Genomic DNA, 11,916 nt, shown 5'->3' with positions numbered 1-11,916 from the left:
GAAATTTGCCCTTGAACAGAGAGTAGCTAAAGTGAATGGAAGAAATGACAAGATAGAAGAGCTGAACTGAAAATTTCAAAGAGCAGCTCGAAAAGCAAAGTCCATTATTATAACAAAATGTGCAATGACCTGGAATTAGAAAGCCAAAAGGGAAAAACACACTCAGCATTTCTCAAGTTGAAAGAACTGAAGGAAAAAAATCAAGCCTCAAGTTGCAAAATACCGAATGATGCAGGATACATCAAAAGAAGATGAAAGAAATACACAGTCACTGTCCAAAAAGATTTGGTCAGTGTTCATCCATTTTAGGACGTGGCATATAATCAACAACCAATGGTGCTGAAAGAGGAAGTGGAAGGTGCACTGAAGGAACTGGTGAAGAACAAGGCTCTAGGAATTGACGGAATACCCACTGAGATGATTCAACAAATGGATGTTGCACTGGAGGCACTCACTTGTTTATGCCAAGAGATTTAGAAGACAGTTACCTGGCCAACTGACTGGATCCATATTTTACCCATTCCAAAGAAAGGTAATCCCACAGAATGTGCAAATTATCAAGCAATAACATTAATATCACATGCAAGTAAAATCTTACTGAAGATAATTCAAAAAGGGTTGCAGCAGTATATTGACAGGGAACTTCCAGAAATGTAAGCTGGATTCAGAAGAGGATGTGAAAAGAGGGATAACATTGCTGATGTCAGATGGATCTTGGCTGTAAGCAAAGAATGCCAGAAGATGTTTACTTATGTTTTATTGACTATGCAAAAGCATTTGATTGTGTGGATAATAACAAATTATGGGTAACATTGAGAAGAATGGGAATTCCGGAACACTTAGTTGTGCTCATGAGGAATGTGAATATAGACCATAAGGCTGTCATTTGAACAGAACAAGGGGATACTGTGTGGTTTAAAATCAGGAAGGGGGTATGTCAGGGTTGTATCACCATACTTATTCACCATACTTATTCAATCTGTATGCTGAGAAAATAATCCAAGAAACTCGACTATATGAAGTATAGTGTGGCATCAGGATTGGAGGAAGACTCATTCACAACCTGCAATATGCAGACGACACAACTTTGCTTGCTGATAGTGAAGAGGACTTGAAGCACTTATTGATGAAGATTAAAGACTGCAGTCTGCAGTGTAGCTTACATGTCAACATAAAGAAAATGAAAATCCTCACAACCGGAGCAATAAACAGCATCACAATAAATGGAGAAAAGATTGAAGTTGTCAAAGATTTCATTTACTTGTTTCTACAATCAGCACCAAAGGAAGCAGCAGTCAAGAAATCTGACAACATGTTGCACTAGAAAAATCTGCTTCAAAAGACCTCTTTAAAGTGCAGAGATTTCTCTTCAAAGAGTGGCATAGTGCCTAAAGCACTTTACTGCTAACCAGAAGGCTGGAGGTTCAAACACACCAGCTACTCCTCGGAAGGAAGATGGGGCAATCTACTTCCGTAGTGATACTGCCTTGGAAACCCAAGGAGGGGTCGCTATGAGTCGGGTCCGACTTGACGGCACATAACAACAACAACAACAACCCAAGCCATGGTGCTTTCAATCACCTCATATGCATGGGAAAGCTAGACAATGAATAAGGAAGACCGAAGAAGAGTTGATTCTTTTGACCTGTGATGTTAGCAAAGAATACTGAAAGTCCCATAGACTGCCAGAAGAACTAACAAATCTGTCCTGGAAAAAGTGCAGCTGGAATGCTCCTTGGAAACAAGAATGGCCAGACTTCATATCACCTACTTTGCTAATGTTGTTAGAAGGGACCATTTCCTGGAGAAAGACATCATGCTTGGAAAAGTGGAGGGTCAATAAAAAAGGTAAAGGGCCTCAACAAGATAGATTGATACAGTGGCTGTGCTGAAAGGAAAAGGAGACAGCATCTTTTGACCACCTCTAATTACACAAAAGGAAGACAGAGTCACCATCAGCAGCCCAAGGTCTCTTTCTATGAGGCCAGATGTGCCACCACCCTCCAGCTCTCTTATCAACTTTGACACAAATCATCCCTCCCACATGACACAAATCATCCCTCCTGCAGCACCCACCACCACTTTGCTGGGTGTGATAATTCACTACAGTGGCCATACAGAACTCAGAGATTGTGGGGTTTATTAGGAAAGCAACAGGCTACAATTCAAGTTCAGGAAAACATTTAGGATACAGTTCTTCCATCAGGACAGTCTCCCCTCTGCTGTGCCCTTGGACACACCTCTCTGGCCCTTGGCCTCCCAGCCTGGCCTCTGCCTCTGTGGGCCAGGTAAGCCTATCACTCTGTCCCATGTCTCTTGGTTCCACTGCCGCTATCTCTCAGCCAGGTATCATCTCAGCTGGGTGTCTCTCTTAGCCAGACGTCTTTCTCAGCTGGGCATCTCTCTCAGCTGGCAACGAAATTCTCCTCTGCCTGTAAGAGGGCTCATTTTAAGCCTGGCAGAGTGGCAAAACTAACCAATCCCAACTTCAGAATTCTGCATACCTGGGAGAGAGCAAACTTTCCCAGAAGATTATTTCATGTTGCTCCAACAGAAAGACCCCAGGTGGATGACTTAAATAGTCAGGAGTTTAAAAACAGCTACTCAGTTGTTCATGGCAAATTCCACCAGGGAGTTAATATGCCAGTCTCATTAAAGGGAATAACTACTACCAGCTGCCCACATTGACATATATTTGCATGGTCCCACTCAGTAATCTGGTGGGAATTACAAAGACTATGGCTAGAAAACCATACCCTGTAATTCACTACACTACAGGCTGCAACTATGAGCTTAGGTATAACAACGTTTGTGAGGTTGGCACAGAACTGGGCAGCGTTTCAACTGTTGTAAATAATCTTGTTATGAGTTGGAGCTGATTCAATGACACCTAACCATGAAAATGTAACACCTTTACTACTGTTATTCAAATTTATGAACAAATCACTAAAGCCAAAGATGAAGAAATTGAAGATTTTTACCAACTTCTACAGTCTGAAATTGACCAAACATGCAATCAAGATGCATTGATTATTACTGGTGATTGAAATGCAAAAGTTGGAAAAAAAGGAGAATCATCAGTAGTTGAAACAAATGGCGTTGGTGAAAGAAATGATGCTGGAAATGACATGACAGAATTTTGCAAGACTTATTCATTGTAAATATATTTTTTCAACAACACAAACAGTGGTTATACACATAAACTTACCCTGATGGAGAACTACATCAACTACCTCTGGAAAGAGGCAATGGAGAAGCTTAATATCACCAGTCAAAACAAGACTAGGAGCTAACTGTAGAACAGACCATTAATGGCTCTTAGGCAAGTTCAAATTGAGGCTGAAGCAAATTTAAAAAAGTCCACAAGAGTCAAAATATGGCATTGCTTATATCCCATTTGAATTTAGAAGCCATTTGAAGAATAAATTTGATGCATTGAACACCAATGACCAAAAACAAGACTAGTTGTGGTATGACATCAAGAATATTGCCCAGGAAGAAAGGAAATGGCCATTAAAAAAGCAGGAAGAGAAGACCAAAATGGATGTCAGAAGAGACTCTGAAATTTGCTCTTGAACAGAGAGGAACTAAAGCAAATTGAAGAAATGATGAAATAAAAGATCTGAACAGAAGATTTCGAAGGGTGGCTCAAGAAGACAAAGTAAAATATTATAACAAAATGTGCAAAGACCTGGAGTTAGAAAGCCAAAAGGGAAGAACATGCTCACCATTTCACAAACTGAAAGAAATGAAGAAAAAAAAAAATCCAGGCTAGAATTGTAATATTGAAAGATTCTACAGGTAAAATATTAAATGATGCTGGAAACATCAAAAGAAGATGAAAGGAATACACAGAAATACTGCACCAAAAATAATTGGTTGAATTCAACTATTTCAGGAGGTGGCAAATGATCAAGAACCAATGGTATTGAAGGAGGAAGTCAAAGCTGCACTGAAGGAATTGGTGAAAAACAACATTCCAGGAATTAAGGGAATATCCATTGAGCTGACTCAAAAAATAGATGCCACGCTGGAGGCACTTATTTGTTTATGCCAAGAAATTTGGAAGACAGCCATCTGGCCAATTGACTGGAAGAGATTGATATTTGTGTTGATTCCAAAGAAAGGACATCCAATAGAATGTGGAAATTATCAAACAATACCATTAATATCACATGCAAGTAAAATTTTGTTGAAGATAATTCAAAGACAGTTGCAGCAGTATATTGACAGGGAACTGCCAGACATCCAGCTGGATTCAGAAGAGGATGTGGGGAAGGACATCATTGTTGACATCAGATGTGAGAGTTGGAGCCATGTGTCAACTTGGCTGGACCACAATTTTGTGTGGTTTAAGCCATTGTGATGTGGGTTGTTCCCATGATGGGATCAGATGTATGTGGTTTGGGCAGCCAATCCGTTGGAAAGGAATTTCTCTAAGGGTATGACCTGCTTCCAGTATATTTATGGACATATTGGGAAAAGAGACTCTCTTCAGTGGATCTCTTGTGCTGCCTACAACTGTCCATAAGTGAACAATCCACCATTTGGCCTGAAGATCTTGGATTCATTATTCATTGGAGTCAACAACCGTTACTGCCTGCGAACCTTGAGCTCTTCAGCCCCTGCAGCTGCATGAGTAGGGAAAAGCCTGTGCCATTGGGTAGGCAGTTTTCTGGCAGAAGGCGTTGCCTTTTGGGCATTAATTGGTGAAGAGACCGGCAGAAAATGGAGTAGCAGGTTGGCTGGCCCATGAAGCAAGAAAACTAATGTCCTTTGGGCAGAAAGATTTCTGGCAGAGGGGGTTGCCCTTGGGCATTAATCAGCAGAAGCAGAGAGACTAAAGAAATGGGAAGCAGAGTTCCCTCAGTCTCAAAGGGTAGGACCTTGGCTTTTGCGGGTAGAACCATCATAGCCCCCCAGGTTTCAAAGAGTTAGACCTTCACCAACTCTATTCTGAAGTTTGGGGCTGCTCGTTCACATGAGCTAGTGGGATGCAGCCATAGCTGCTGCCCAAGAGTGAGGGGGCAGAGCTATCATGCCCAAGAGGGAGAGGAACGGGGACTGCCAGGCCAAGAGGGTGCGGTCACCACTCAGGAACTAGGAGATTAGAGCTACACAGTGAAGGAGATCTGTGCAGATGCAACTTAATGAAGATCTGTACAGGTGCCAAGTTGACAAGGGGTAGAATTATGGTAGTTAAATTTGTATGTCAACTTGGCTGGACCTGGTTGAGCAGCTGGGAAGCTGGTAGTAGTTATTCCCCATCATGAAATTGGCAATCAACTCCATGGTGGGATCTATCACATGAGTAGCTGCCTTTGGGATGTGGTCTACTTCCTGTATATAAGGAGAAGCCTTGGGGATAGTCTCTAGCTTATGGCACCTTGAGCCATGCATGTAGCTGTGTCATTGTTCAGCAGCCTGCCATGCTCTGCCAACCTTGAGACTTTCAATGGACTTAAATTAATGGCCTGCCATGTGGTTTGGTAACAGTGGGACTGTGCCAACTTATGTGTCACCCTTGGGTTTGTCAGCTTTAGCAGCCAGTAGCTGAGTGAAGAAAAGCCTCCAGTTTCAGTGAGCCGGGAGAAGGCAGAGCTGCAACCCAAGGCTGAGGGGCTTTCACTCAGGTCCTAGAGCCTGGCACTTTGAACTTGGACTTAAAATCTCCAAATTATAAGAATAAACTCCTCTTTGTTAAAGCCATTCCATTTATGGTATATTCTTGTCAGAGCAGCCTAAGTAACCAGAACAACAGAAGATTGGCTGAAAGTAAAGAATACCAGAAGGATGTTTACCTGTGTTTTATTAACTATGCAAAAACATTTGATTGTGTGGATCATACAAAATTATGGATGACATTGTGAAGAAAGGGAATTCCAGAACTTTTAATTTTGCTTGTGAGGAGGAATCTGTACATAGACCAGGAGAATGTAATTCAAAAACAAGGGAATACAGCATAGTTTAAAATCAGGAATGGTGCACATCAGGGTTGCATGCTTTCAGCATACTTATTCAATCTGTATGCTGAGTAAATTATCTGAGAAGCTGGATAATATAAAGAAGAACATGGCATCAGGATTGGAGGAAGACCCATTAACAATCTGTGATGTTCAGATGACACAACCTTACTTGATGAAAGTGAAGATGACTTAAAGCACTTACTGATGAAGACTAAAGATTACAGTCCTCAATATGAATTACACCTCAACATTATTGTTTTTATTAGGTGTCGTCAAGTCATCTCCAATACATAGTGATGCTATGAACAGCAGAACAAAACACTGCCTGATCCTGTACCAGCCCCATAATCCCTGCTATACCCAAACCCATGATTGTAGACACTGTGTCAATCTGTGTCATCTTGTTGAAGCCGTTCCCCTTTTTCACTGACCCTCCACTTGACCAAATGTTCTGGTTACCTAGTACCGCTCTAACAAAAATACCACAAATGGAATGGCCTTAACAAACAGGAGTTTATTCTTTCATAGTTTGGAGGCTTTAAGTCCAAGTTCAAAGTGCCAGGCTCTAGGGTCTGTGTGAAAGCCTCTTGACCTTGGGCTCCAGCTCTGCCTCTTGTTCCTGGCCCACTGAAGCTAAAGGCATTTCTTCACTCAGACAGCAAGTGGCTGCTGAGGCTAACAAGCCCAAGGTCAACAAATAAAATGGCTCAGTCCCAGTGTTACCAAACCACACAGCATTAATTCAAGTCCATTGTAAATCCCAAGGTCAGCAGAGCATGGCAGGATCCCGAACAACAACATGGCTACATGCAGAGTCCAAGGTGCCATAAGCTAAAGACCATTCTCCAAGGCTTCTGCTTATATGCAGGAAGCAGACCACATTCCCTAGGCGGCTACTTAGCTGCTCACAGTAGATTCCACCATGGAGTTGATTACCAGTCTCATCCTGGGGAATACTACATCCAGCTGCCTAGCCACTTAACCAGGCCCAGCCAAATTGACACACAAACTGAACTACTACACCAAACATGATTTTCTTCTCTAGTAATAGTCCCTTCTGACAACATGACCAAAGTAGGTGAGATAAAGTCTGGCCATTCTCACTTCCAAGGAGCATTCTGGCTACACTTCCTCCAGGACAGATTTGTTAGTTCTTTCAGCAGTTCATGGAACATTCAGCATTCTTTGCCAGCTCCAGAATTCAAAACCATCAACTCTTCTTCAGTCTTTCTTATTCATTGTTCAGCTCTCACATGCATATGAGGTGATTGAAAATACCATGGCTTGGGTGAGGGGCATTTTAGTCTTCAGTGAGATGTCTTCACTCTTCAGCACTTGAAAGAGGTCTTTTGTAGCAGATTTTCCCAATGTTATATGTCATCTGATATCTTTACTACTGCTTCCATTAGTGTTGATGGTAAAACCAAGTAATATGAAGTCTTTGAATTTCAATCTTTTCTCCATTTATCATGATTCTTCTTATTGATCCAGTTGTGAAGATTATTGTTTTCTTTATATTGAGGTGTAATCCATACTGCACACCATAGTCTTCAATACTCATCAGTAAGTACTTCAAGTCATCCATCCCCACTTTCAGCAAGCAAAGTTGTGTCATCGGTGTATCTCAGGTTGTTAATGAGTCTTCCTCCAATCCTGCTGCCACATTCATGCAGTACAGGTTCTCGAATTACTTGCTCAGCATACAGATTGAATAAATACGGTGAAAAGATACAACCCAGACACACTCACTTCCTGATTTTAAATTGTGCAGTGTCCCCTTGTTCTGTTCGAACAACAGCCTCTTGGTCTATGTACAAGTCCCTCATGAGTAAAATTAACTGTTCTGGAATTCCCATTCTTCTCAATGCTATCCACAATTTGTTATGATCCACATGAATGCCTTTGCATAGTCAATAAAACACAAGTATACATCTTTCTGGTATTCTTTTCTGTCAGACAAGATCCATCTGACATCAACAACGATATCCCTCATTCCACATCCTCTTCTGAATCCAGCTTGCATTACTGGAAGTTCTCTGTCAGTATGCTGCTGCAACTTTTTGAATTATCTTCTGTAAGCTTTTACTTGCACGTGATATTAATGATATTGTTCAATAATTTCCACATTCTTTGGGATTACCTTTCTTTGGAATGGGTAGGAATATTGATCCCTTCCAGTCAGTTGGTGAGGTAGCTCTCTTCCAAATCTCTTGGCATAGCCAAGTGAGTGCTTCCAGAGTGGCATCCGTTTGTTGAAACATCTCAATGGGTATTTCATCAATTCCTGGAGCCTTGTTCTTCACCAATTCCTTCACTAAATCTTTGATTTCTTCCTTCAGTACCATTGGTTCTTGATCATATGCCACCTCCTGAAATGGATGAGCATCAACCAATTCTTTTTGATATAGTGACTCTGTGTATTCCTTCCATCTTCTTTTGATGCTTCATTCATTGTTCAACATTTTGCCCACAGAGTCTTTCAATATTGCAACTTGAGGCTTAATTTTTTCTTCAGTTCTTTCAGCTTAAGTGCTGAGCATATTCTTCCCTTTTGGTTTTCTAACTCCAGGTTTTTGCTCATTTCATTATAATACCTGACTTTGTCTTCTTGAACTGTTCTTTGAAATCTTCTGTTCAGCTCTTTTATCTTTTCATCTCTTCCATTTGCTTTAGCTACTCTCTGTTCAAGGGCAAGTTTCAGACTCTCCGCTGACATGCATTTTGGTCTTTTCTTCCTTTCCTGTCTTTTTAATCACCTTTTGCTTTCTTCATGGATGATGTTCTTGATGTCATCCCACAATTCCTCTGGTTTTTGGTCATTGATGTTCAGTGCATCAAATCTATTCTTTAGATGGTCTCTAAATTCAGGAGGGATACATTCAAGGTCATATTTTGGCTCTTGTGGACTTGTTTTAATTATCTTCAACTTCAACTTGAACGTGCATATGAGCAGTTGATGGTCTGTTCCACAATCATCTCCTGGCCTTGTTTTGGCTGAAGATATTGAGTTTCTCCATCACCTCTCGCCACATACGTAGTCAATCTGATTCCTGTAAGTCCTGTACTCCATCTGTAAGTCCACATGTATAATCACCATTTATGTTGTTGAAAAAAAGTGTTTGCAATGAATAAGTCATAGGTTGTGCAAAATTCTATCATGTGATTTCCAGCATTATTTCTATCACCAAGGCTAAATTTTCCAACTACCAGTGATTCTTCTTTGCTTTCAACTTTTGCATTCCAATCACTAGTGATAATCAGGATATCTTGATTGCATGTTCAGTCAATTTCACACTGCAGAAGTTGGTAAAAATCTTCAATTTCCTCATCTTTGGCTTTGGTGGGTGGTGTGTAAATTTGAATAATACTAGTAGTAACTGGCCTTCCTTGTAGGCATATGGATATTATCCAATCCCTGACAGCATTGTACTTCAGAATGTTGTTGTTGTTGCTGTTGTATGTGCTGTCGAGTCCGATGTACTTCAGGATAGATCTCAATAAATGATTTGTGATGAAGAATGCCTTGCCATTTCTCTTCAATTTGTCATTCCCAACATGTCATCTCATATGGTTGTCTGATTCAAAATGGCCAAAACCAGTCCGTTTCAGCTCACTAATGCCTAGGATCTCAATCTTTATGCATTCCATTCATGTTGGACAACTTCCAATTTTCCTAGATTCATACTTCGTACATTCCATGCTCTAATTTAATAGATGTTTGAAGCTGTTTCTTCCCATTTTGAGTAGTGGCACATGAGCAAATAGAGGTCCCAGAAGCTCTATTCTATCCACATTACTAAGATTGGCTCTACTCTGAGGAGGCAGCTCTTACCTTGTTGTATTTTTAGTGCCTTCCATCCTGAGGGGTTCATCTTCTGGCACTGTACCAGACAATGTTTCAGGGCTATTCATAAAAAAAACTTCAGTAATACATCAGACAGAGTTTCACTGTTATTCAAAAGGTTTACACTGGTCAATTCTTTGAGAAGTGGATGGCCTCCTCCTTCTTCCAAGTCTGTGTTAGTCTGGAAGCTCCACTGAAACCCTTCCACTATGGGCAACCCTGTTGGCACTTGAAACACTGGTGGCATAACCTCCAGCTTCACAGCAACAAGTAAGCCACTACAGCACAACAAATTGACAGACAAGTTTGTCTCCCTGAGTTGTTCCAAAATGCTATGTTCACTTCCCTCAACATTAAGAAAACAAAAATCTTCACAGTTGCACCAATAAGCAACATCCTAAGTGGAGAAAAGATTGAAGTTGTCAGAGATTTCATTTTACTTGGATCTAAAACACACCTCTGGAAGCAGCAGTCAAGAAATCAGATATTGTATTGCACTGGGCAAATCTGTTGCAAAAGACCTCTTTAAAGAGGATTTTTGTTGAGAAGCAAAGATGTCATTTTGAAGACTAAGGTGCACCTATCCCAATCCATGGTATTTTCAATTGCCTCAAATGCATGTGAAAGCTGGACAATGAATAAGGAAGACCAGAGAAGATCTGATGCCTTTGAATTACAGTGTCAGTGGAGAGTACTGAAAATATCATGTGCTGCCAGAAGAACAATCTGTCTTGGAAGAAATGTACCTGGAATTCTCCATGGAAGCAACAATGGCCAAACGTCAACTCACCTACTTTTTTCATGCTGTCAGAAGATACCATTCCCTGGAGAAGGAAATCATGCTTGGTAAATTGGAGGATCAGGAAAAAAGGGAAAGACCCTCAACAAGATGGATTGACACAATGGCTGCTATAAAGGACTCAAATATAGTAAGGATTGTGAGGATGGTGCATGACTGGGCAGTGTTTCATTCTGTTGTCCATAGGGTCTCTGTGAGTTGAAGCCAGTTTAATGACACTTACCAGCATAACACCTTTGAAATGCATCTGTCACCCTTACTTCGTCTGTCACCCTTACTTATTCAAAGAGGATTCATTTTCTGAAATATTATCAGGTACACTCTCTGTACTTTCAGGAAAACTTACATCATATTTTAAGACTAGTCATCTTCTAATACAGATCTTCCTAGTTTTTCCTCTCTGGATATTCTTTTTCACACTTAAAATATGTATATTTCTTTGGGCTTTTGCACTTACCTGCTAGAAACTTAAGACACTCTTATGGCACTGTGTGTGGTAAAAGCCTTGGGCTGTTAACCAAAAGGTCAGTGGTTCAAATCCACCAGCCATTCCATGGGAGAAAGCTGAGGCACTCTGTCTCCATAAAGATTTATAGCCTTTGAAAAAACTATGGGGAACTTTTATTCTTAGCAACCCTGCCTTGGGTTTCTAAGGCAGTATCTCAACGGAAGTAGTTTGCCCAATCTTCCTTATGAGGAATGGCTGGTGCGTTTGAACTGCAGCCTTCTGGTTAGCAGTCAAATGCCTTAGGCACTATGCCACCAGCGCTCCTTTTGTTTATTTGGTTGGTTGGTTTTATAGGGTTTCATAAGGAGCTATAGTGGCATAATGCTTAAGGTATTTGATTGCTAAGCAGAAGATTGGAGGTTCAAACCCACCAGCCACTCTGAGGAAGGAAGACTGGGCATTCTACTTCCATACAGATTTACTTCCTCGGAAACCCAAGGGGATTGTAATTGACTCTATGGCAGTGACTATGGTTTGTTTGTAGAGGGTTTTCATGAGTCAGAACCAATTTGGTGGCAGTGGGTTGTTTGTTGTTGTTGTTGTTTGTTTACTAGGAACATATCTTCAAAAGACACAGGGGATCCCTTTCATAAGCTGCTTTAAAGGTTCATGATGGAGCTTTGGTGATGCATTGGGCTGCTAACCAAAAGATCAGGAGTTTGAACCCACCAGCCATTCTGTGGGAGAAAGATGAGGCAGTGTGCTTCCATAAAGATTTACAGCCTTGGAAGCCCTCTGTGTCAGTTCTACCCTGGTCTATAGTGTTGCTATGAGTCAGAATTGACTCGATGTCAGTGGG

Source organism: Orycteropus afer, unplaced genomic scaffold (genome assembly GCF_000298275.1).
Source record: "Orycteropus afer afer isolate SDZICR_OR568_19922 unplaced genomic scaffold, OryAfe1.0 scaffold00105, whole genome shotgun sequence".
NCBI lineage: Eukaryota > Metazoa > Chordata > Mammalia > Tubulidentata > Orycteropodidae > Orycteropus > Orycteropus afer.
The sequence above is the reverse complement of the archived record's forward strand: the minus strand, read 5'-3'. Positions refer to the sequence as shown.